This window comes from Erinaceus europaeus, chromosome 13, assembly GCF_950295315.1.
Source record: "Erinaceus europaeus chromosome 13, mEriEur2.1, whole genome shotgun sequence".
Taxonomy (NCBI): Eukaryota; Metazoa; Chordata; class Mammalia; order Eulipotyphla; family Erinaceidae; genus Erinaceus; species Erinaceus europaeus.
Window position 1 is genome coordinate 83,616,481 of NC_080174.1, and position 24,201 is coordinate 83,640,681.

Below are 24,201 nucleotides of genomic sequence, written 5' to 3' on the forward strand. Positions count from 1 at the left end.
AGTGAAAATAAATTTCGTTTGGTTTATTCTTGGCTTGCGATACAGTTGATGTCACTTGGGTACAATTTCTCATCCTTCCATGATAGGTGCTTTTTTAAAAAAATATATATATATATTTATTTATTATTGGATAGAGATAGAGAGAAGTTGAGAGGAGTCAGGGAGGAAGACAGAGAGACACTTGCAACCCTACGTCACCACTTGTGAATTTTTCCCCATACAGGTGGGGGACAAGGGGCTTGAACCTGGGACCTTGTGCACTGTAATGTGTACACTTAGCCAGGTGCGCCACCGCCTGGCCCCCCATGATAGGTGTTTGTACACCATTCCAATCACCAGTTTAGGTCCTTCTCTGTCTTCAAGCCTTGAGATCCTACTACCCACTCCTCTCCCACCATATCCTTGGCTCTGTTGCAGGAGACCATATTTAGTATAAGTTTCACTCAGGGGCTGGTTTGCGGTACACCAAGTAGAGCACACACACATCACCTACCATATGCAAGGACTTGGGTTCAAGCCTTCAGGGAGGAAGCTTCATGAGTCTTGAAGTGATGCTGCAAGTCTCTTCCTCTCTCCTGCCTCTCTCTCTAGTTTTCTCTTTCTCTCTCCCTGTCTCTCTCTCTCTCTCCCCCCATGCATTCCTCTCTGTTTAAAAAATAAATAAATAAAAATAATGAACAACAATAATAAAACTATTTTATTTTAAAAATATTTTTGTTTGTTATTGGATAGAGATAGAGAAGTTGAGAGGGATGGGGGAAATTGAGAGGGAAAGAGACAGAGAGACACCTGCAGCCCTGCTTCTCTACTCGTGAAGCTTTCCCCCTGCAGGTGGGGACCAGGGACTTGAACCCAGGTCCTTGTGCACTGTGATGTGTGCGTTCAATCAGGTGCAGCACCACCTGGTGCTCTTTCTCTCTCTAACTCTTTCTCTTTCTTTCTCTAGCACTGCCTTTCCTATGCATCTCCATTCCTCTCTGTTTCAAAAAAATAAGTCAAAATAATGAACAGTAAAGATATATTTTTAAAAAGCAAGTCAATAATTTCTAAGAAAGTTCTGGAAGGCCACTGTGTTCACCACTATACCACCAAAAAGCAGCACTAGAGAAATTTTGTCTCGTTCAACTCTGCAGCTGGTACCAGGTTCCCAAGAGGCAATATGATTCCTTAGCGGGCTGGGGAATGCAGGACCAGTAAAGACAATCACTCGCCCTGGCATCTGCTCCTCTGGTTTCCTCTCCTATTACTCATTATACTCTATACACTCCAGAATCCTGAGCAGCTCTGTCCTTTCTCATTCAATGTTGGGGAAACTGTGTGGATGTGATTGAGCTTGGCAGGGCTCACAAAGCATCCTGCATTCCTGATATTATGGCCTATCTACATAATCATTGTTTTGCCTGAAAGATCCCCACTCATTCCATTCTTTTGATCTATCTTCTTTCTACCCTCAAGACCCTCCCTGCCTGCAGGGTATTATTAATCCTTCCAGTTAAAACCCTCACAACAGTTGCTAAGGAAGTTCTTACCTTTCCAACCCCATTTTGCCTTTCTCCGCCTCTTTCCTAGCCATTTCCATTTCCAACTTGCCACTTCCGGATCTGCCCTTTAAAAGCCTTGGCTCTCTGATCAGTAGACAATATTGCATTGTCTCGCCACGTGTTTGGTTCCCTAGTCTTCTCCCTCGAGTTGCTGAGTGAGTAGCAGCCCAGGCTGGCTCCAGTCACATTCTCTCCAACCCAGAGAGTACGCACACGCCCGGGAAGAGGCACCCCCATGCTAGCCCAGCAATTCAATAGTCTTTGCACCAGGCTATTTCTTCCATCTAGAACCTTCTCACTGCTTCTCATACCCTTCAGCTCTCAGTTTCAATACCACTTTCTTTGGGATACCTTTGCCGTGCCACTCAGTTCAAGGCAGCATGCCCTTTTCTGTATCCTCCAGCATCGTGTCTTTGTCTTCTTCATACAGGAGTGTCTGGCTGCTACCCCATAAGGCCAGATATTCTCCATATGTACAAAAGGTGATGACAAATGCTTAATTATTTATGGATTGAATGAATAAATAAGCAAATGGCAGTTCTAATTAGTGGGTAGGGTCAGGGAGCTAGCACAGTGGTTATGCAAAAAAGACTTCTATGCCTAAGGCTGAAAGGTCCCAGGTTCAATCCCCAGTACCATTCATTCCTCTGGTTAAAAAAAAAAAAAAAAAAACTGATTAGAGTCAAATCTTTCTATTAAAGTTGTGCCTATTCTAAAACCCAGTCATGTTCCTTCTACCTTTAGTGTCTACATTAGCAGATTTTATGTGCATGTGAGGAAGTGAGAATGTCTCACTAGAGACAAACACTACTTTCTTCTTTGACACTGAAATCAAAAGTGAGACAGTAACTGCCCCAATTACTATGTGATGGCAGCAGCACTAGTGCCATTCATGTGGAGAGGGAGGACTTGAATCTGGGTATGTGTGACTTGGAACTAGAGGGACAAACAGCTAGTGAACTAGCATAGCTAGTGTTACAATTGAGGTTTTCCCAGCTGGGGGGCTGGACAGACCTGCTAATGTCTATGTCCAGAGGAGAAGCAATTATAGAAGCCAGACCTTCCACCTTCTGCACCCCATAGAGAATATTGGCCCATACTCCCAGAGAGGAATCAAGAATTGGATTCGCAGCCAATGTACATTTGACTTTGGGGTCAGGTGGTGGCGCACCAGGTTAAGTGCACATAGTATGAAATACAAGGACGGGCACAAGGATCCCAGTTCGAGACCCCGGTTCCCTGCCCGCATCGCTTCACAAGCAGTAAAGCAGGTCTGGAGGTGTCTTTCTCTCTCCACGTAGCTCCCCCTCCTCTCTCAATTTCTCTCTGTCCTACCCAGCAACAATGGAAAAAAATGTCCACCAGGATCAGTGGATTTGTAATGTGGGCACTGAGCCCAATCAATAACCCTTGAGGCAAAAAATAATAATAAGTATGAGGAAGCTTCCAATGGAGGGGTTGGGACATGGAACGCTGTAGATGGGAACTGTATGGAATGGTACCACTGTTATCTTACAATCTTGCTAGTCACTATTAAATCACTAATAAAAACAATTATTAAATTGAGGTTTTCTAATTTCCATTTTCATTATCCTACTTAATATACCAAAAAAAAAAAAAAAAATTCAATGACTGATTGAGTACAGTGTTAGTACTTGATCTAGTTCAAGAGCATCTTAATGGAAAGTCATTTAATGACCATAAGTTTTGTATTCCTTAACTCTCCTTGTGAGCATTAAGTTCCCACATTTTACCAGAGAATGAATGAAAGAATGGACATCTTACCACTTTCACAAAGTCCTCAGAACCCCCATGAATTTGGAAAGAATACAGGACAGTACTGAAGGGATCAAGACCAGATAAGGATTAAGGGATTATATTAAGAGGAGTGGGAAGAAGACCCTTAACGATGGGAGTCGGGCGGTAGTGCAGCAGGTTAAGTGCACATGGCACAAAGCGCAAGGACCACCAGAAGGATCCTGGTTTGAGCCCCCGGTTCCCCACCTGGAGGGGAGTCGTTTCACAAGTGGTGAAGCAGGTCTGCAGGTGTCTCTCTCTCCCCCTCTCTGTCTTCCCCTCCTCTCTCCATTTCTCTCTGACCTATCCAACAATGACAACATCAATAACAACAACTACAACAATAAAAAAAGGGCAGCAAAAGGGAAAATAAATAAATAAATATTTTTAAAAAATTTAAAACAAGAAGACCCTTAATGAAAAACCATAAAAACAAATATTCTCACAGAATATATTTGTGACCCTAGGTAATGTCTTAAGTTTCTTATCTGCATCTTTTCCTCCAAATGCCTGATAAGAAACTCAGAAGGAAACTGAAAGAAAGGCCAATGATGCCTTGCAAAAACATGTTCCAAATCCTTGTCTCTTTTTCAATCAGCAATCTTCTGTTGTTTGTCCCTGGCATTCCTGGGAGATTTCCTCAGCAGGAGCATTACTTGTGCTTTTATGAAACTCTCCTCCTCTAAAAGAATGTTTTGCTTTTCGGAGCCAGGCTTAAGAAATTGTGATGGTATAAAACTACATTTCATTGTGATTTTTTTTTTTGTTGGTGCTGCCATCTGACAGGATTTGAGGATGCATGAAATTGAGATGGTATAAAAAGAAATCGAGATGGTATAAAAAACTATATTTCATTGTGATTTTTTTGTTGGTGCTGCCATCTGACAGGATTTGAGGATGCTTTCATTTCTGCCTGGATAATAACTTTGTTATCTGCTTGGGTCTGCAAGGGCTCAGCCACACAGGAAATCTGTGTCTCAGCCCTCTGCTCCAGATTGAGCCCATGCATTGCCCTAAAATTGGGTTTACACAAGAACAATTACTTTAATGCTAATCCAGTTGACGTGTTAGTAAACTAGCTTTCCAAGGTCCCTTTTCCCACAATCCAAGTCAATTTCAAAGTCAGTTCATGGAGTCCTCCCACATGGCTCAAGAACATTAAGAATCAAGTCTCCAGCCAGCTGGCCTTACAATCCATATGTAAGGCCTAAGGAGTTTTTCAGATTGCTAAAACGTGCCACTCTGAGACCATGCATAGTCCCACAGTTCTGATGTATCTTAGAGTTGACTGAGAAAAGATCACTGGGGGTGGGGGGTGGGGGAGGCAGGTGGTGGTACACCCAGTTAAGCACATATAAGTTAAGTACTAAGCACAAGGACACACACAAGGATCTGGGTTTGAGCCCCCCACTCCCCACTTGCAGGGAAGATACTTCATGAGTAGTGAAGCATGTCTGCAGGTGTCTGTTTTTCTCTTTTCCTCTCTATCTCCCCTCTGCTCTCAATTTCTCTCTGTTTTATCCAATAAAGTGGAAAAAAATGGCCACTGGGAACAGTGGATTCATAGTGCAATCACTGATCCTCAGTGATAACCCTAGAGGCTAAGAAAAGAAAAGATAACTTTGTGTTAGTTATTTCACATCTCTGTCTCTGTATCTCTAGAACGCTGGTGATGGGGCCGGGTGGTGGCGCACCTGATTGAGAGCACGTTACAATGTGCAAGGGTCCAGGTTCGATCACCTGGTCTCCACCTGCAGGGGGAAAGCTTCACAAGTGGTGAAGCAGGGCTGCAGGTGTCTCTCTGTCTCTTTCCCTCTCTGTCACCCCTTCCCTCTCAATTTCTACCTGTCTCTATCCAATAAGTAAAGAAAGATAATTTAAACAAAAACACACTGGTGATAAATGAGATGGAGCATAAAGAGGAAAAAGCAGATTGAATTCATTGGACCTTGTCATCCAAAGACCACAGAAAACCTGTGGAACAAAAACCTATGATTAAAAGTAACAAAATCTTCCTCTGTTGTGTTTTCCCTGGTTACCATCCATGAGTTAGATCTCGGGTTTCAATTTCCACAGCTAACAAACCAGCAAAATGCCTGAGAAGCCTTTAAGAATTGTATACAGTGGTTGACTCAAAGATCTGCAATAAAAAGTCCTTATGGTTCCAAAACTTGGTGAGCTTTGCAGTGCCCCGAGAAGATAGTGTAGTTCACATACATGACGTGGGGTCCCAAGGACGGAGCCCAGAGCCATGGGCTCCGTTATAAAGCAGTGCATGTCCTGCATGAGTGACAACCTGGCAGGGAGTCGGGGAAGTAGATCTCATCTGTGATCCCTCAATTCAGGAGCCATTCATTTTTGAAAAACTGACCTCTGTAGGCGTATTGGCCTGTAATACTTGACACTTGTGTCGAAACTCATTCCAAGTACTGTTGTGGCTAGCTGGTGTTGTGATTACTGAGTCCAGCAAGCAGTAGGCATTACCTTCAACCAAGCCATAGAAAGGATGGTTAAGTGGGCGCCAAGTCACGTGGCTTATTAATACCAAAACCCCAATTCAAATGCAGGCATTTGATGGCAACTACTACTGGCAGGGATCAACATTATTAAACGGAAATTTTCTTGAATGTCAGAGAGCTGTGTACTGTCTCAAGTAGCCCCAAACATCTCCTCATAGAAAATCCTGGTTTCTTCCCAGAAGCCAGTCTTCTTCATTTTTATTTTCTTATGATTTTTGTTGTTGTTGTTGTTATTGGAGAGAAACCAGACTACCACTTGGTTATACTGCTCAGTTATACCTGGTGCCTGGCATCCAGCCTGGAAACACACACAGGCAAGATACGTACTCTAACCACTGAGCTGCCTCCCCAGCTCCATCTTTAGTCTTACAGAATGGGACGTTACTGATTTCATTTTATTAGTAGTTTGCATCTTTTTCCCCCCACCTCTTTGAAAATATCCTTTTCATCTGTTCTGCTAAATCTTCATGTTTTTTTTCTTCCTACCCTTTATTTGATCTCCCCCTCAACTTTCAGTCACTGTCCTTCCCCTTTCCATGACCACTTTTTTATTGCTTATTTTTTAATTAAACAATTATTATTTTTTATTTATTTGTTGGCTAGAAACTGTCAGAAATGGAGAGGGAAGGGGGAGACAGAGAGGAAGAGAGACAGAGAGACAACTGCAGCCCTGCTTCACCACTCGTTTTCCCCATGCAGGTGGGGACTGGGGGGCTCGAACCTGGGTCCTTGTGCACTGTACCATGCACCACCGCCTGGTCCCTTCCTTCACCATTTAATCACACCTGTGTACCTGGGTGAGCTCATCAGTTCTTACAGCTTCAACAGCCAGGTCTATAGGGATGAATGAAATTTGCTAAAGAACTTATCTAAACTCTACACTGGCCTTTGCAACTTCCCATCAGACATCCCCTCATAGACAGTCTGCCAGATTTTCTCTTTCAACCTGCACACATTGGCCCCGTAATGTAGGACGGTGTACCGAAAGCAGTCAACACATAATAAACATGTGGTAAATATTTAATGGATGAGTGAGTACATGATGTAATGAGACAATTGCCAAGTTTCATGGGCTTTATCTTCCAGTGTGCTCTTAACTCTGTTGATTTCTCGTTTCTCGAATCCCTGTTACTTCACCCCAGAATAATGCTTCCTAGCATCTTGTTTCTCTTTGTTTAGGTGCCATTATATTTATTCATGTAAGTATCTTTTTTTTTTCCAGGGTTATTGCTGAGGCTCGGCGCGCCTGCACTAAGAATCCACTGCTTCTGGTGGCCTATTTCCTCCCCCCCACACACACACACTATTTTATTGGATAGCTCAGAGAGAAATTGAGATAGGAAGGGGAGATAGAGGAGAAGGAAAGATCAGCAGACCTGCTTCACTACTTGTGAAGCATCCCCGCATCCCCACCCCTGCAGGTGTGGAGCTGGGGGCTCAAACCTGGATCCTAGTGAGGGTCCTTGCACTTTGTACTTTGCACCTAACCCAGTGCGCCACCATCTGAACCCCCTCATGTAAGTATCTCTTATCATGAAGAATGTACAGGGAGTCGGGCAGTAGCGCAGTGGGTTAAGCGCAGGTGGTGTAAAGCGCAAGGACTGGTGTAAGGATCCCAGTTGGAGTCTCCAGCTCCCCACCTGCAGGGGAGTCATTTCACAAGTGGTGAAGCAAGTCTGCAGGTGTCTGTCTTTCTCCCCCCTTCTCTGTCTTTCCCTCCTCTCTCCATTTCTCTCTGTCCTATCCAACAATGACATCAATAACAACTACAACAATAAAAAAGAACAAGGGCAACAAAAGGGAAAATAAATACGCATTTTAAAAAAAGAATGTACATACTTTAAAAGCTAGAGAATGTGTTCTCTTTACATGTACCTACCAATCAGCTTAGCACTGTACTTTTCACAAAGACTAATTTGGTATCTACTGAGTCAGTCAGGAAAGGTATGCCTAGGAATCTGCAGCTCACATACACCTTTTTGATTGGTTGGTTGGTTGTTATTATTAGTAGTATTACTATTGTAGTCTACAGTTTGCAATGGAGCCGTGTGATTGAATTATTAACCTCATTTCACACTTGAGTAATAGGGTATCATGATGGGTATTAGTTGAGAATCTTACCATTTGTAAGTTGCCAAGGCAACTTCATGATTTTATATTCTAAGGCATATCAATTCCAGTGAGGAATTTCTCTTCCATCTCATCAGGGAAAGTGAAAGCCAAGGTGAAGGACAAATCGGTGTGAGGACAGAAACAAGTTTGCATGGAAAACATTTACAAATGTGTTTGGTTTTGCGCCTTGAGTATGCCAATTCATGTTTGGCAGTTTCCGTATGCCACATGCATTCTTGCCACATAACTGAGTGAGTCTAGGGAGACTCAACTTAATGTTGGCAGACCTGCACACCTTGGCGCTCTCAGTTTTAGCCACGGCAACATTCTGCTTGACCATCTCCACCATGTTACTTGACCAACATGTAACTAGGTCGTTCATTCAAGCCAGACCAGCAGATTTCCTCAGCCTAATATGCTTCTAATACATCAGATATTTAACTCCATGTTGATACTATTAAGTGAAATGAGAAGCAAAAGAGAGAGCAGTTTCCAGGAATGACTGATGGAGGAGGGACTCTGTGGGGGAGGTTGCGAAAGTGTCCACAGCAGGTTTGAACAGTGAGTGAGGAGCTGGCTTCCTGGGGTTGGTCCTGAGAAAAAGAGAGCTCCACAGCCCTACAACACCTTTCAAAAGGTGGCGGAGACATGCTTAGGTATGTATACTTGCTTCTCTACACTTCAAGAGGGCCCTAGGATGTTGACAGTTCTGACAGGTCTACAGAGAAGTTGTTTAATGTGGCATTAGCCAAGCTGGCTCACTGCCTTTTTTGATTGGCACAACTCAGAGGAGCATCAACTGGCTCCCAGAACCAGTGTGAAGTGGTGATGGATTGAGAAGGGAATTATGAGGCATCTGAGTGAATTCCTGGCAGGCCCCATGAGTCATCGTCAGCGAATCCTCTTTTCACAGGTAAAGCATCATCTGATAGGTGATGAATTCTCTATTGACTAGAATATGTTGTGGTTTGCTGGGTTAGTCAAGATGATTGGGATGTTGCTTAAGAGAAGTAACTTTAAGTACTTGTCATGGTTCCAGAGCTGATAGTCTTTCTCAGTGGCTTATGAACTAGGTAACCCTGAACAAGTCTATAGAATGTCTGTGTATGTATTATTTTGCTCATTAAAAGGGGGGGGGGAGGGGTAGAGCTTACATCATAGGGTTGCAAGGATAATTCAGTGAGACAGACCTGCATATCATTTAAAAAGTAGACATACTTGGTAAATATTGGCAGTTCTTGTTCACACTAAATTTATCATAGGCTTTTACACTCTCTACTCCATCAGTGTTGGGCAACTTTATAAATCGAGGTTGGCAGCATGGGTTAGGTAGGCACTTTGTGGACTCAGGTGGTGGACTTTGGGCACATTGCTTCATGTCTGTAAGCCTCAGTTTCTGCATCGACCTAACTGAAACAAACACATGACTGCTGGATGGTGCAGATACAATTCTCAAGTGCTTCATGCACATATGCCAGCGAATGGTAGACATTATTATGTTTATAACAAGGACTCTCCAAGCACTATAAAGTACAGAGCCATCAAAGAAAGCAGCCCTTCATTCATTCAACATTTATTTCTCAAGGACTTACTCTATACACCAGACACAGAGTTTGGCACTGAGGACACAGATTTACAATGTGTTGAAACAAATAGGGAGTGTCTTGTGAACTCCCAGTCACTCAGGAAACCAGGCCATCCCATTTCCCCTGCACTTTCAAGTTAATCCATGCTCTTGTGCAGAGCCCTCACATCGCAGCTGTGGGATGGCTGTGCTTCATATCTCCTCAGATCAAAAAACAATTCTATAGACACTGATGTCGACATTAAACTCATGGCACCAAACTTGAAAGGACGGTGCAGTGAGTGTGTCACCATTTTTTAAGTGCTATACCCAGTGAACCTTCACATGGTAGATATAAAGGAGGTTTCAAAGGGAGGCAACTTTACTACTTGGGCTTTTATTTTGCCAGGCTGCATTTTTAGGAAAGCCACATAAAAGAATGCCTGTAAAAAAAGAAAAGAAAAGAAAAAGAAATGAGTATGACCTCCAAAAGTACAGCTCTTTTACAAAAGCAGTATGTTTTTCTGACAGTGGTCTTCCATGATGTTACTGATATGATGGTCACTTTGACTAACTTATGAATCAACCACCCAGATAACAAGCATTTACAAATATCTATTTGCTTTAAATTAAAATGTGTAATTTATTCTGACACCTCTCTGTATAGTTTCAAGAGTATTTCATGTGACTTGGGGGCTGGACTGAGGCTTCCATGTAGGTAGGCATGACTCTCCTGTAAAGTGCCCAGCCCAAAGCATTCCCCCAGCACAAGGTTGGCTTGGAGAGGAAACTTCAGTTTCCCCTCTTTCAAGAAGTTCTCCTTGATTGTTCCAATCTCCAACTGCATTTTCCTGCACTGAATACATTGCACTCAATTCCCATGTCATGTCAGTGCACAGCCTATCCAGTTGTTGCAAAACTTTGCATCTTGTCTGTCTGGAGGGATTATCTGTCTGCTGAGATAGCAGCCAAGTCTTTTATATCCTTTGAGATACTGAACAGTGTTCCTCCACCGACAACTGATTAAGACTAGAGACTGATCAATGAGGTTAAAATTATATTCTGCTAAATGTTGGGGTGGGTGTCAGATCATAGAGAGTAAGAAAAATTCAGACTCAACTCAGAGGAAAAGTGAATGAAGAAAACGGTTACTAGTCTTGACACCAGTAGAAATGGGATGAAGTCTCCACCTTGTCAATACTAGCCAGATAATCAAATAGAAGCTCCTATGTTTCTTCAGTTCTCTTTTCCTCATCTTTAAAATTTCTGCCTGGGACTGGGCAGTGGCACACCTGGTTAAGCGAACAAGTTATAGTGCACAAGGACCCAGGTTCGAGCCCCCAATCCCCACCTGCAGGGGGAAAAGTGAAGCAGGGCTGCAGGTGTCTCTCAGTCTCTCTCCCTTCCCTTTTGATGTCTGGCTGTCTCTATCCAATAAAGATAATAAAAATTTTTTTTTTTTTAATTCTGCCTCCTAGGGTGATTTGGGAGGACCAGATTAGATAATATATGGAAAGTACTTTGTAAGCAGGGTCCTAGTTTGCAATGCTGTTTTTTAATTCAACTTTACTTTGGTTTGGGGTTTAAGAAAAATAGTTTTCTGCCCTCAAACCAGTGAGGGAGGGAAGAAATGATAAAATTCAAATTTTCAAAAAATAAATAAATAAATAACTGGAGTTTATGTAACAAGTCAGCACTCCCAAAGGTTTGCTCTTCTCTCACGCCAGTTACTGATTCATGGCATATTCCATGTTGGATCCTATACGCTCAAAAACATTTTCACAAGCATTGTGAGGCAGAAACCCAGTGATCTAGGCAAGACAGAGAAATAAATCTTCACATTTCATTGATAAAGTGAAACTCAGGTTTTTTGGTTTTTTTTTAAAGGTCCCTGAGGTCACCCTAGGGGGTTTAAAGTGACCGTCTTCTTTCTATCTTTTTTAAAAAATAATATTTATTTATTTATTTCCCTTTTGTCTTCTTTGTTGTAGTTATTGTTGTCATTGATGTCGTTGTTGGATAAGACAGAGAGAAATGGAGAGGGGAGGGGAAGACAGAGGGGGAGAGAAAGACAGACACCTGCAGACCTGCTTCACTGCTTGTGAAGTGACTCCCCTGCAGGTGGGGAGCCGGGGGCTCAAACCGGGATCCTTATGCTGGTCCTTGGCTTTGCGCAACCTGCAATTAACCCGCTGCACTACCACCCGACTTGTCCTGTTGTCACAGTGGTACATTAATTCCCACTCCAAAGCATTCTCTCTCTCCCTCTACCTCTCTTTTAATTTTTTATTTTATTTATTTATTGGACAGAGACAGTTAGAAATTGAGGGGGGAGGGGGAGGTAGAGACAGAGAGACACCTACAGCACTGCTTCATCACTGGCAAAGCTTTCCCCCTGCAGGTGGAGACTAGGGGCTCAAACCTGGGTCCTTGCACACTGTAACATGTGCACCCAATCAGGTACACCACCACCCTGGCCCATCCAAAGCATTCTCCATCACAATCTACTTCCACCATCTACTTCCTTTCCAAGATCAGTTCATTAGCACTTTGTCTTGACAAAGAACACTATCGCGTTCAAGCTGAAATTTCATCCCGTCCCATATATAAGTCTTTAATATTTCATCATGTAAACATTGTGAGCGAAGCTTTTCTGGATTGTAAACAGCATAGCAGACTGGTTAAGAATTAGACGAAGATGATTCTCACCCTCTATCAATAGGATGTAGAAAAATGAGAAGGCCCTCTGATCCCTGGTCAATTCGGGTTCTTACTGTAGAGAGGGAAAGGGAATACTGCACAGAAAATACTTGGTCTCCTGTGTGATTCGTGGGTGAAAGCGGTTGATTATTTCAGTCATTCTAGCTGTGGAAAATAAGGTTTAAGTCCCAGTGATATGTGAGGTACAGCCTTGGACCCATAGGAGTAATCATACGTCACTGTGTGCCAGCCTGTCTCAACTTGACAAGCCATCCCTAGTCACCCAGGGCCAATGTGAAAAGAACAATTCAGTTGTGGTATATATGTACAATGTTAAAAAAAAAAAAAAGTATGAAGTCATCTCCTTTACCTCACCTTGAATGGAACTTAAAAGCATCATGTTAAGTGAGATAAGCCAAAAAGAGGAGAAATATCAGATGGTGTCACTTATTTGGTGGAATTTAAGAAATAAGGACAGAGAAGGAAAACACAGGTGAAATATGGACTGGGTGTGGTGTATCAAACCAAAGCAAAGGACTCTGAGGAAGGAGGAAGCAGAAGGGGAAGAGAGGACCCTGGGTTCCTGATACAAGATGGTAGTAAAGGACCTTGGGGTCAAGAGTGTTGGGCAGACGTCTGTCACAGGGACATGAGAAATTGGACCCATTTGTCAACAACTGATGCAAACCATTATTCCCAATACAGTGATAAACAAAAAAAATCAAATACTGCAGATGAAGAAAGGACATTTCACCACTGACACATTCTTAGCTGCCTTGGTTTCCTCTGTAAAGAACCATTTTCATGACATTTTCCCCATGCAGAATGCTGACCTGTTAGCCTCCAGGTAGACTGCTGTGTATGCATACCTAGAATTGGACTCTTTCCCCATTCACTCCCCCTTGGCAGAGTGATTCATACCCCTATATTCGCATTTTTTTAAAAAAAATTCTCTATTTTCCTTATTCTGAACAGATTTATAGTAGAGATGTGTTGGGGGGGCAGGGGGCTGGGATCTATAGTCAAAGACTTGGCCTGTAGCCATGGCACATGTGTTAAAAGGTGGGAGCATGATGTGAGCCATGGGTAAATAGAATCTGGGCTTTGGAAATGAAGACATGGATGCCTAAAATGGCTATGTGAGTATTTCAGTTCACGTAGCCAGGGATGGGCAGAGCTAAATTGAGAACCCTGATTAATCTGATGCCAAAACCCTTCCTCTTGGCCGGGGAGGTGGCTCAGCAGTAGAGTAGCATGCTTTGCGTGTGTGAGTCCTTGGGCTTGACCTCACTGCACAGCAGCAAGAGAGACAAAGAGTGGTGCTTTGCTTTTTTGCTCTTTCTCCCTCTGATTGCTGTCTCTCTCATGTATAAAAATAAAATAAATAAATAAAAATAAATACTTGCTTTTGATACTATGCTCAGCTGCTTAAATGCCACTCTTAAAAAAATATTTAGGGGGCCAGGTGGTGGCACACCTGGCTGAGGGCACATGTTACAGTGCACAAAGACCTGGGTTTGAGTCCCCTGTCCCCACCTGCAGGGGGAAAGCTTTACAAGTGGTGAAGCAGTGCTGCAGGGGTCTCTCTCCCTCCCTCCCCTCCCCTTCCATCTCAATTTCCCTCTGTCTCTATCCAATAAATTAAAAAAGAAGAAGGAGGAGGAGGAGGAGGAGGAGGTTAAAGCAGCATCATTCAGGGAGCCGGGTGGTAGCGCAGCGGGTTAAGCGCAGGTGGCGCTAAGCGCAAGGACCGGCATGAAGATCCCGGTTCGAGCCCCCGGCTCCCCACCTGCAGGGGAGTCACTTCACAGGCGGTGAAGCAGGTCTGCAGGTGTCTATCTTTCTCTCCTCCTCTCTGTCTTCCCCTCCTCTCTCCATTTCTCTCTGTCCTATCCAACAACGACGACATCAACTACAACAACAATAAAAAGACAACAAGGGCAACAAAAGGGAAGATAAATAAAATTACAAAAAAATATTTAAAAAAAAATCAGCATCATTCAGTAGAAATGTCTTGTTTGGGTGCTGGGCGGTTCCACAGTGAGTTAAGTGCACATGGTGCAAAGTGCAAGGACAGGCAGAAGGCTCCTGGTTCGAGCCTGGCTCCCCACATGCAGGGGAGTCGCTTCACAAACAGTGAAGTGGGTCTGCAGGTATCTTTGTTTCTCTCCCCCTCTCTGTCGTCCCCTCCCCTCTCGATTTTCCTCTGTCCTATCGAACAACAAAGACAGCAAATGACAACAATAATGACAACAGCAGCAATGATAAACAACAAGGGCAACAAAAGGGGAAAAAATAGCCTCCAGGAGCAGTGGATTTGTAGTATAGGCACCGAGCCCCAGTGATAACCCTGGAGGCAAAAGAGAAAAGAAAAGAAAAGAAAAGAAAAGGAAAGGAAAGGAAAGGAAAGGAAAGGAAAGGAAAGGAAAGGAAAGGAAAGGAAAGGAAAGAAGAGAAAAGTCTTGGTAGCCATAGTGTGTATCAAGATCAGCTAAATCAGGCCAGGCAGATAACTCAGCAGGAGAGCATAGGATTTGCATCTATGAGTCCACAGGTTCAATCCCTGATGTGGTCTCCCTCTCCCTCTCCCTCCTCCCTCTCTGTCATGCACATAAATAAATAATTAGCAAAACTTGATCATTGATGTTCTATACTGTTGTTGAGAGTTTCCAACCTTCTCCTTGATATGTGTTATGGCTTGATGAACTTTTGGTTTCAATGACTGAAAGAATGTCGATGCTCGTGAAGGGAGCTGCAAATCAGTGTCTTGTTCTCTAGACCACTGTGCAGCCCGGCCTGCCTTTATGCTCTCAGGTCTCGCACTTCCAGTAAGTTTGCTCGCTATGCTTTCTATCAAGTCAATATATGCCCTTGCTGTTATGCACTGTTTTTAGGACTGGAATGTCTGCTCATCACTGAGTCAATCATTATGAAGGCAAAGATGTGCACGGCATAAAGATGCGAGTGTCATCTCCATGGAAAACAAGCTGTCAATTGTTTTAGGGCAGGATTTGCCTTAAGGCAAAAATGTTTGCAGTGAAAATGTTGACGCTGTTTAGAATGTAAAGCTGGAAGTGAAAAGCTAATACACACACACACACACACACACACACACACACACACACACACGAAAGAGAGAGAGAGAGAAAGAGAGAGAGAGAGAGAGAGAGAAATATCATTTCAGTGAGTGGAGGGTGTTTTGCTCACTGTTGGAGCTGTGGAAGCTCCCCTTCTTGGCAACATTAGACTAGTGAAAGCCCTTCCTCACTCCACATACCTCTGAGCCCCAGCACTATAGCAGGTGCCTATAAGTAAATATTTCAGGAGCAGCAGAATGAAGACTCAAAGAAGTTCTTACATTTGGAATTTAGAAATGGATCTTGTAACTGACATAGCATGAAGCCAACTTTAAAATTACAGATCTGAGTGAGTCAGGTGGCAGTGCAGTGGTAAAGTGCACATGGCGCAAAAGCACAAGGACCAGCGTAAGGATCCTGGTTCGAGCCCCCCGGGGAGTCGCTTCACAGGTGGTGAAGCAGGCCTGCAGGTGTCTATCTTTCTCTCCTCCTCTCTGTCTTCCCTTCCTCTCTCCAGTTGTCTCTGTCCTATCCAGCAACAACGACATCAATAACAACAACAATAACTAAAATAATAAAAAGAGAAATTTAAATAAATTAAATAAATAAAATTACAAATCTGAATCCAGTTTTTGCCACTTAGGATCGTAGACAAGTTGGTGAGGTTATCAAAATCTCAGTTTCATCATCTAATGAGAATATTGTGGGACAAAGAAAAATGTGGAATAATATAAATGTTATACAGATATGAACATATGCAAAAGATATTTAGCTTCACTAAAAAAAAAATGAAAATGAAATGTGGTCTTTAAGAAGTGAAAGTGCGTAACTATCCAGGTACTTGTTAGTAGTGAGTACAGAGAAATGGGCATTGTCACTAAAGGAAGGACTCAAAATTATAATACTTTTCTTCAAAGACTGGAAGTATATGTTAAAAGTCTAGAGGTCTAGGAAAAGATAGACATAGGATGGGGCTATGGATCGACCTGCCAACACCCATGTCCAGCAGAGAAGCAATTACAGAAGCCTGAGATCACAGATGTGGGTTGACTTGTTATTTCTAGAACTGCCTGTCTATATTTATAGATAGATTTGCCATTTTTTTTTATATTCCTGCCTTCTTTTCATAAGTCACACTGTTACTACTTCCAAATACTCTTTTTTCAACTTCTCTCTCTGTGGACCCTGAATAGGGACATCTAACCCTGTCATTTTTTACCCCTCTGGGAGTATGAACCAAAATTCTTTTTAGGGTGCAGAAGGTGGGAGGTCTGGCTTCTATAATTGCTTCTCCACTGGACATGGGTGTTGACAGGTCGATCCACACCCCCAGCCTGTTTCTATCTTTCCCTAGTGGGTAGGGCTCTGGAGAGGTGGGGTTCCAGGACACATTGGTGAGGTTGTCTGCCCAAAGAGGTCAGCATGGAATCATAATAACATTTGTGATTTGTTTGCTGAAAGGTGGCAAGATATAAAGCAGGATAAAGTGTTTAATAAACAGAAACCAAAAAGTAGGAATAGAGCAGATGAGATTAAGAATCTTGGAGTTTGGAGTTGGGCGGTAGCATAGTGGGTTAAGTGCAGGTGGTGCTAAGCACATGGACCAACTAAGAATCCTGGTTCGAGCCCCCGGCTCCCCATCTGCAGTGGAGTCACTTCACAGGTGGTGAAGCAGGTCTGCAGGTGTCTGTCTTTCTCTCCCCCTCTGTCTTCCCCTCCTCTCTCCATTTCTCTGTCCTATCCAACAATGACAACATCAATAACAACAACAATAACTACAACAATAATTTAAAAAGGACAGCAAGAAGGAAAATAAATAATAAAGAAAAACAAACAATAAAGAATCTTGCAGTGGAAAGAAGCTAGAGAATCTATTTTAGGTATACTTTAGTAATTTTTGCCTGAGTATGAGAGCTAACCTGCAGGTGGACTAAAAGTACTGTCTGGGAGAATGGTGTCAGAGTTGAAAATAGAACGAGAGCTGGATTAGGGCCAAGAGTTGCTCCCAAACTGGAAGAAAGTATATAAATACAATTAACTGTTTACCCCATTCTTTTGAGCCAGGGCCCATATATATTCACATTTAGCACAGGAATCTAAGACTGCATTTTGGCCATGACATCATGTGGAAACGTCACACGACTTTTCATCACTGTGACTGGATGTTGGAGTGACCTCCACTTTCCTTTGCTTGCACACTTCCTACTCGCCCTCCTCTGTCCCCTCCTATTTTATTTCTCTCCATTTAGCCCCTGGCTTTTCTTCACTTTCTACTCTTTCCCCTCTTCCCTGGCTCTGCCTTGTTCTGCTTCTATGCCAGGGGTACCGCTCAGCTGCTGCTAGGAATCAGAGTCAAACATTTTGTTGACCCTGATCTGAGGCTGCGTGGGTATAAACTGAGCAAGAATTGAGCCAGTTTCTTGCATTTTCTTCCGGAACTCTAGTATCCTTGATACACATCCTGGACTAATCAAGACTGTGTGAAATGTATGTCCGTCACTTCAGAGCTGAGCTCTTGTCAAATAGGACCAAATTACCAACTTCTCAAAGCCTGCTGGGAGGGGAGGGCATTCTTTTCTTCTCCATTCCAAATGTGGGGTGTCTTTGCCTTCCCACACGCCTCGAAAAATAGCTTTGTCAAAAACAAAGCATGAACACTAGGAGTTTCCTGACATTTTCATAACTATGAGCATATGATTTGCAGTTTGTATTGAATAACGATGGAAGAAATCTGCCAAGCAAGCTCCAAATACTATTTCCAATGCTAGTTCATAACCAGTTACAGTTGCCTGACCACAGAATGTGATTACAATAGACTACCAGGTTCCTTGGTCTTCCTGCTTGCGAAGTTTGTATTGAGTTACTGGGAATCACTCTCCTGGAAAACATTTAAGAGGAATAAAGCTAAGGGTCTTATGTTCTGGGAAAAGAAAGAAAGAGAGAAAGAAAGAGAGGAAGGAAGGAAAGAAATAAAGAGAGGAAGGAAAGAAAGAACGAAAGGAAGGAAGAAAAAGAAAGGAAGAAAGAAAGAAAAGAAGGAAGGAAGGAAGGAAGGAAGAAAGGAAGAAAGAAAGGAAGGAATAAAGATGGATGTCAATATTTAAATCAAACATGTGGAAACTGAGTTTGCTGCAGAGGGTTGAGGCAGTCTTTGGCTTTCCAAACACAAGTACAGTAGATAGATGCATTGTTACACTTTTCAATAATGACAAAGTAAAACTTGGAGTAATTGTTTCACTCAAAGCCTGCCAGGAGATTAATTGCCTAAGAGATAGATTTGATGCACTATCTTCAAACTGCAAAAAAGTAGACGGGAGTGACTTGCTCTCACTGGGAGAAAACATATGTCACCTCTCACGAAATATGTTTATGTCTTGTCACAAACCTGTCTTTTTTCAGCCTAAAGACATTCCAACTGGAGATGACTACAAAGCCAGGAGTTGATAGGTTTGGGGTGTTTAGTAAATGCTTAGAACAATCCTCTTCTGGAGCCAGATACAGCTGGGAACTGTAAGCCCTGTGTCCCAGTGACCTGGTCTCCTGGCACTGCAAAGCCTTTTCTTCTCTGGTTGGACAAATGGATGGGAGGCAAGTGGCAAGCAGTAAGTTTGCTTTTAGTCTGCCAACTCTGAATATTAACAGATTTAGGGCTCTTGAGCTCTTAGAGAACTAGTTTGCTCAGTGCTCTTAGTCCAGAGGGATACAACCTCTCAGTCCTCTTGGGGGTTCTAGTCAAAGACTTGCTGGAGGTTGGATAATGTGTGTGGGTCTAGAGAGAGTCCATTCTGTCAGGGCTCAGAGGCATAGAATGCAACTCCATGAGTGTTTATTGGGCATCTACCAACCAGGGCAGATGCATTCAGCTCTGCTAGGAGGGAGATGAAGAGCTGGAAGAACTGCTGAGTTTCAGGATCATTTGTCTGGTAGAGGAACAGACATCGCCACAGCAGGAATGGTATGATCAAATCCATGCAGGCTCTGATCTGGGAGCTTTAATGTCTTAAAGGAGATGAGACTCAGGTTGGGTGGCTTAGTCACAAAACACTTGCTTTGGGGGCCAGCTGGTGGCCCACCTGATTGAGTGTACATGTTACGGTGTGCAAGGACACAGGTTTGAGGCCCCAGTCCCCACTTGCAGGGGGAAAGCTTTGCAAGCGGTGAAGCAGTGTTGCAGGTGTCTCTCTGTCTCTCCCTCCCTATCTCGCCCTGCCCTCTTGACTTCTGGCTGCCTCTACCCAATAAATATAATAATAATAAAGAACGTCTTTCTTAAAAATAACACACCTGCCTTGCATGTGTAAGGGCCTGTGTTTAAGCCTGAGCATCACATAGACAAAGCAAGTAGAATTGCATGGGTGGTTGAGCATTGCTTTGCGCTCTCTCTCTCTGTCTCTCTGTCTCTCTCTCTCATTATAAAAAAAAACAAAACATGTGGCTAGAAAGATGGTTCATCTCTACAGTGCAGAGGTGAGACCCTGGGTTCAATCTCCAACACCACATTAAAAAAAAAAAACACACAGGAGATGATGCTAACCTGGAGATGGAAGGATAAAAGAATAAAAGGCAGACTGGATTTATTGGAAAGGAAGTAGTGAAGGTACAAATATCTGTAACAGTGGGGACCATTCCAGCATTACAAATTTGGTCTTTGCTACTAGGTCCCAAAATCCAAGGTGGGTATTAGCAGGAGCTATGACTGAAGGGTGGATGGGGTTGGCCACTAGGAGCTTTGTGATCTCTCTTGACATGCCAGAACTCTTACAGTGTAGAGGCAGTGATGCTGTCAGCAAGAAATGATCTGATGTGAGGTTATTTCTGCAGAAGAACGTGAGGTCAGTTTATAAGGTCAAGGAAGAAGGTAGAGAAACCAGCTGAGAGAACACTTCCACTGTCTTTGTGGGGCATGAGGAGAACGGAAACTCTATAAACCTTAGAAAGTTAGTTTTAGAAAGAGTATAGAACACATCGTAGTTCAGTTTCTCCATCATTCTAATGAAATCATAGAAGACGAAAGAGGCTGTGACTTAGGGAAAAATATATAGAAATAAAGCGTATTGGAAGTCAAATCAAGACCAAGGACCTTGACCTTCTGTTTTCCAGCCCAGTGACTTTTCCACGCAGCATGCCAGCATCAGTCCCACAGTGCCCTGCTTGCTAGGGAATGTCCCAGTGAAACTTGAAGCTTCTCTGGCCAGCTTTTCCTCTGTCAGTATCTAGTGGGTAGGAACAGTCTTTACTGAACAGAGAGACCTTTTTTGTTTATCTTTTTCCTCTCTGACTCTAGACATCTCCCTGACCTCTGCCTCTCTCTTTTCATCTTCCAGAAACCTTTAAACTGAGGTTTATGAAGCTCTCTCACTTCTGTGGAGTCTAACCAGTGTACAATACAATTGGGCACCTATTTTAAATATATATCAATCTAAATACTTTTCTTTTTTTTTTTCTTTTTAAATAGAGACAGAAATGCAGACAGACAGTAAAAAAGAAACCTTCAACGCAGTGGGGCTGAATTCAAATTGGGCCATGTGCATGGCAGGGCAGCACACTAACCAAGTGATCTATTTCACTGGTCCGTGATACAAATACTTTATCATTGTCAAACATTGGGGAAAACTTAGAAAGGTGTTGGTATGCTTCTAAATCCTGCTTATAAGACCTTCTGTTTTGATCATCACATTAGGTTCGCTTGTGTTACTATGTATTCTGTTTACATAGCCACTGTTGACTGAAAACCCCCCCAGCCTCCGGACATTGGTTTAATCCTCACTGGTTCACACTTTTCCCTTCTCCCCACCCCCCATCCTACATACTTCCTTGTTCCTGACTCTTCCGTTGCAGGAGAGAATTGTGTTGTGATTAGAAGAGATTAGATTGTTGAACCACATCTCCACTTGTCAATAAAGAGATACTGCTTCCCAGCTCAGCCATGAGTCCCTGGTCATCTCTCTCTCCCACCCGTGAAGCTAGCAGGACAGAAAGGAACATAGGTCAAAAAAAAAAAAAAAAAATCTACATGAACTGTTTAATTTTGCAGTATATAGATGACCAGTTTCACACACCAGCAGATCTGTGCAAGTACTAGGTTGCTTTATTGCCTAGTCATGAAATTGGCAGTCATATGTTTTATTAGCTTTGTAGTGTTCCTTATGGTGAAGACAACAGTAATTTTGGAATGAGATTTAAGTCACCTAGCAAGAGACATACAGCTACTTTTGAGAAGAGTCTTAGTGCTGGTGACTCAGAAAGAATCTATTCCCTCCTCCATCCACACCTTTCCCTCATTTGTTATTTCTGGTTTGACTATATAGGTGTTTTTTTTTAACATCTAGGTGTAATTATATGTGATACCCATAGCTAAAAATCAGTGGTCATTTTATTTTAAATTTATTGCAAGTCTGAGAATATTACTGAGCATAGAGTAGCTAATATTCTAGTAGCTTGTGGGACTGACCAAGTAAAGGTAGAAGCAACAATTTATCCCAGCTTCTTTTTTTTTTTAAGTTTTTTTTTTTAATTAATTTTTTTAAATATTTATTTTATTTATTTCCTTTTGTTGCCCTTGTTGTTTTATTGTTGTAGTTATTATTGTTGTTGTCATTGTTGGATAGGACAGAGAGAAATGGAGAGAGGAGGGGAAGACAGAGAGGAGGAGAGAAAGATAGACACCTGCAGACCTGCTTCACCGCCTGTGAAGCGACTCCCCTGCAGGTGGGGAGCCGGGGTTCGCCAGCTTCTTTTTTTAAAATATTTATTTATTCCTTTTTGTTGCCCTTGTTGTTTTATTGTTGTTGTTATTGATGTTGTTGTTGTTGGATAGGACAGAGAGAAATGGAGAGAGAAGGGGAGACAGAGAGGGAGAGAGAAAGACAGACCCCTGCAGACCTGCTTCACCGCCTGTGAAGTGACTCCCCTGCAGGTGGGGAGCCGGGGGCTCGAAACGGGATCTTTCTGTTGGCCCTTGCGCTTTGCGCCACTTGAGCTTAACCTGCTGTGCTACCGCCCGACTCCCTATCCCAGCATCTTCAAGGCTACTACTATCTTGGTTTTCCTGACTTCACAAATAGACACACCTATTTCTGTGCCCAACTTGTGCACAGTTCACACACATGCATGCTTGACACAGGACTAGCCTCTTTTACTGTGAGAAGGACATGTAAGATATGATTTCCTTACATAAAGAGAAAGATCTTCCAACTACTTCTAAGCCAATGAAAGCACGGGGTGTGTGTGTGGGTGCTGCTACAAGCTTTCGCCTCTCCAATTTGTAAACAAGCAATTGCTACCTCGTAAGTAAGTCAGATCATCTTTTGACACTATATAAAGCAGAAGGGATGAACGGTCAGTGATACACTCAGTTGAAAGCGCTTGCTACCATGCACAAGGACCAAGGTTCACACCCCGCCCCCCCTTGCACATGGTGTGGGAGAGGGAGGAAAGTTTCATGAGTTGTGAACAAGTGCTCCAGGTGTCTCACTATCTCTCCTACTCGACTCCCCTCCCCCCTCTTCTCATTTCCCCATTGTAATAATTTTAAAGTCACAAATATAAAATAAGACTAGAGTAAAAGAGATTTGGGGGGGGGGGGCAGGCGGTAGCACAGCGGGTTAATTGCATCTGACACGAAGCACAAAGACCTGCGCAAGGATCTTGGTTTGAGCCCTTGGCTCCCCACTGCAGGGGGGGGGTCACTTCACAGGCAATGAAGCAGGTCTGCAGGTGTTTATCTTTCTCTCCCCCTCTGTCTTCCCTTCCTCTCTGTTTTTCTCTGTCATATCCAACAACAACAGCAATAACAATAATAACAACAGCAAGGGCAACAAAAAATGGTGGGGAATGGCCTCCAGGAGCAGTGGATTTGTAGTGTAAGCACTGAGCCCCAGCAATAACCGTGGAGGCAAAAAGAGAGAGAGAGAGAGAGAGAGAGAGACTTTAGGGACCAAAGAGATAACTCATTGCCATGTATTCAACCCAGGTCTGGGCCTTAAGGCCATAGAGGAGATGCCATGACAAGAGAGGAGGCATCAGTGCTGTGGTATCTCTCCCTCTGTCTATCTTACTCTCTCAATGAAAGAAGTAGCCTGGAGCAGTGGTATACTGCATGTGCAATGCCCAGATTACTTGTATATTAATGTGTATATTTCTATGACTTAGGGAAAATATGAAAGCAAAATTTGAGTCCACAGAGAAGGTAATGGAATGGTGGGCATCTTTGGTCTCTCTGATGCCACAAGTCCCTTGAGCCTGTCCTGCCTCTCTTCTCCAAATTACTCCTGTGGAATCTCTGTCTCTGGCTTCACTTATTTTGGCTAGCATACTACTTAATACATGATCTGTTGAGTTAGCCCCCCCCCCCCCAGAAGCCTTCTCAAACTCAACTGGAAACTCCTTTTTATTCTCAGCATAAAGTTTCAATAAATGGGGCAGAGGAGATATCATAATGGTTATGCAAAAATACTGTCATGCCTGAGGCTTCAAGGTCATCCCAGGTTCAATCCCTTAAACCATCATATGCTAGAGTTGAGTAGGACTCTGGAAACCAGCCAACCAAACAAGGCTTCAATAAACTTGATGAGAAAGGAGGAGTAGGGAGACAGTTATGGGGAGTGAGAGGAAGATGGGGAAAAGATTGTATTTATCATGTATTTCTTCCCATTAGACTATAAAGTCCTGGTAACAGGGACTATATTATTAGCATCTGAATGCTGGGGATATAAGGCCTTCCCTTTTCTCTGTTTTGCACTTTCCCACTGTAGTGGAGAAATCCACCCTACTCCTCATTTCCAAAAAAAAAAAAAAAAAAAAGGCCACTAGATTTCACCATACTGCCCTAGATACCACCTGTCTGATAGCTATCATGGCCAACCAGTTACAGACAAGGCAGGATGTTGGAC

At 43.0% G+C, this 24,201-nt stretch overlaps 1 protein-coding gene across 2 annotated transcripts in view; it reads left to right on the top strand.

The window, feature by feature from the left end:
* Positions 1–24,201, top strand: part of ROR1 (receptor tyrosine kinase like orphan receptor 1) — a 467,044-nt gene that overhangs the window by 375,591 nt on the left and 67,252 nt on the right. The gene's annotated exons all lie outside the window — the stretch shown is intronic.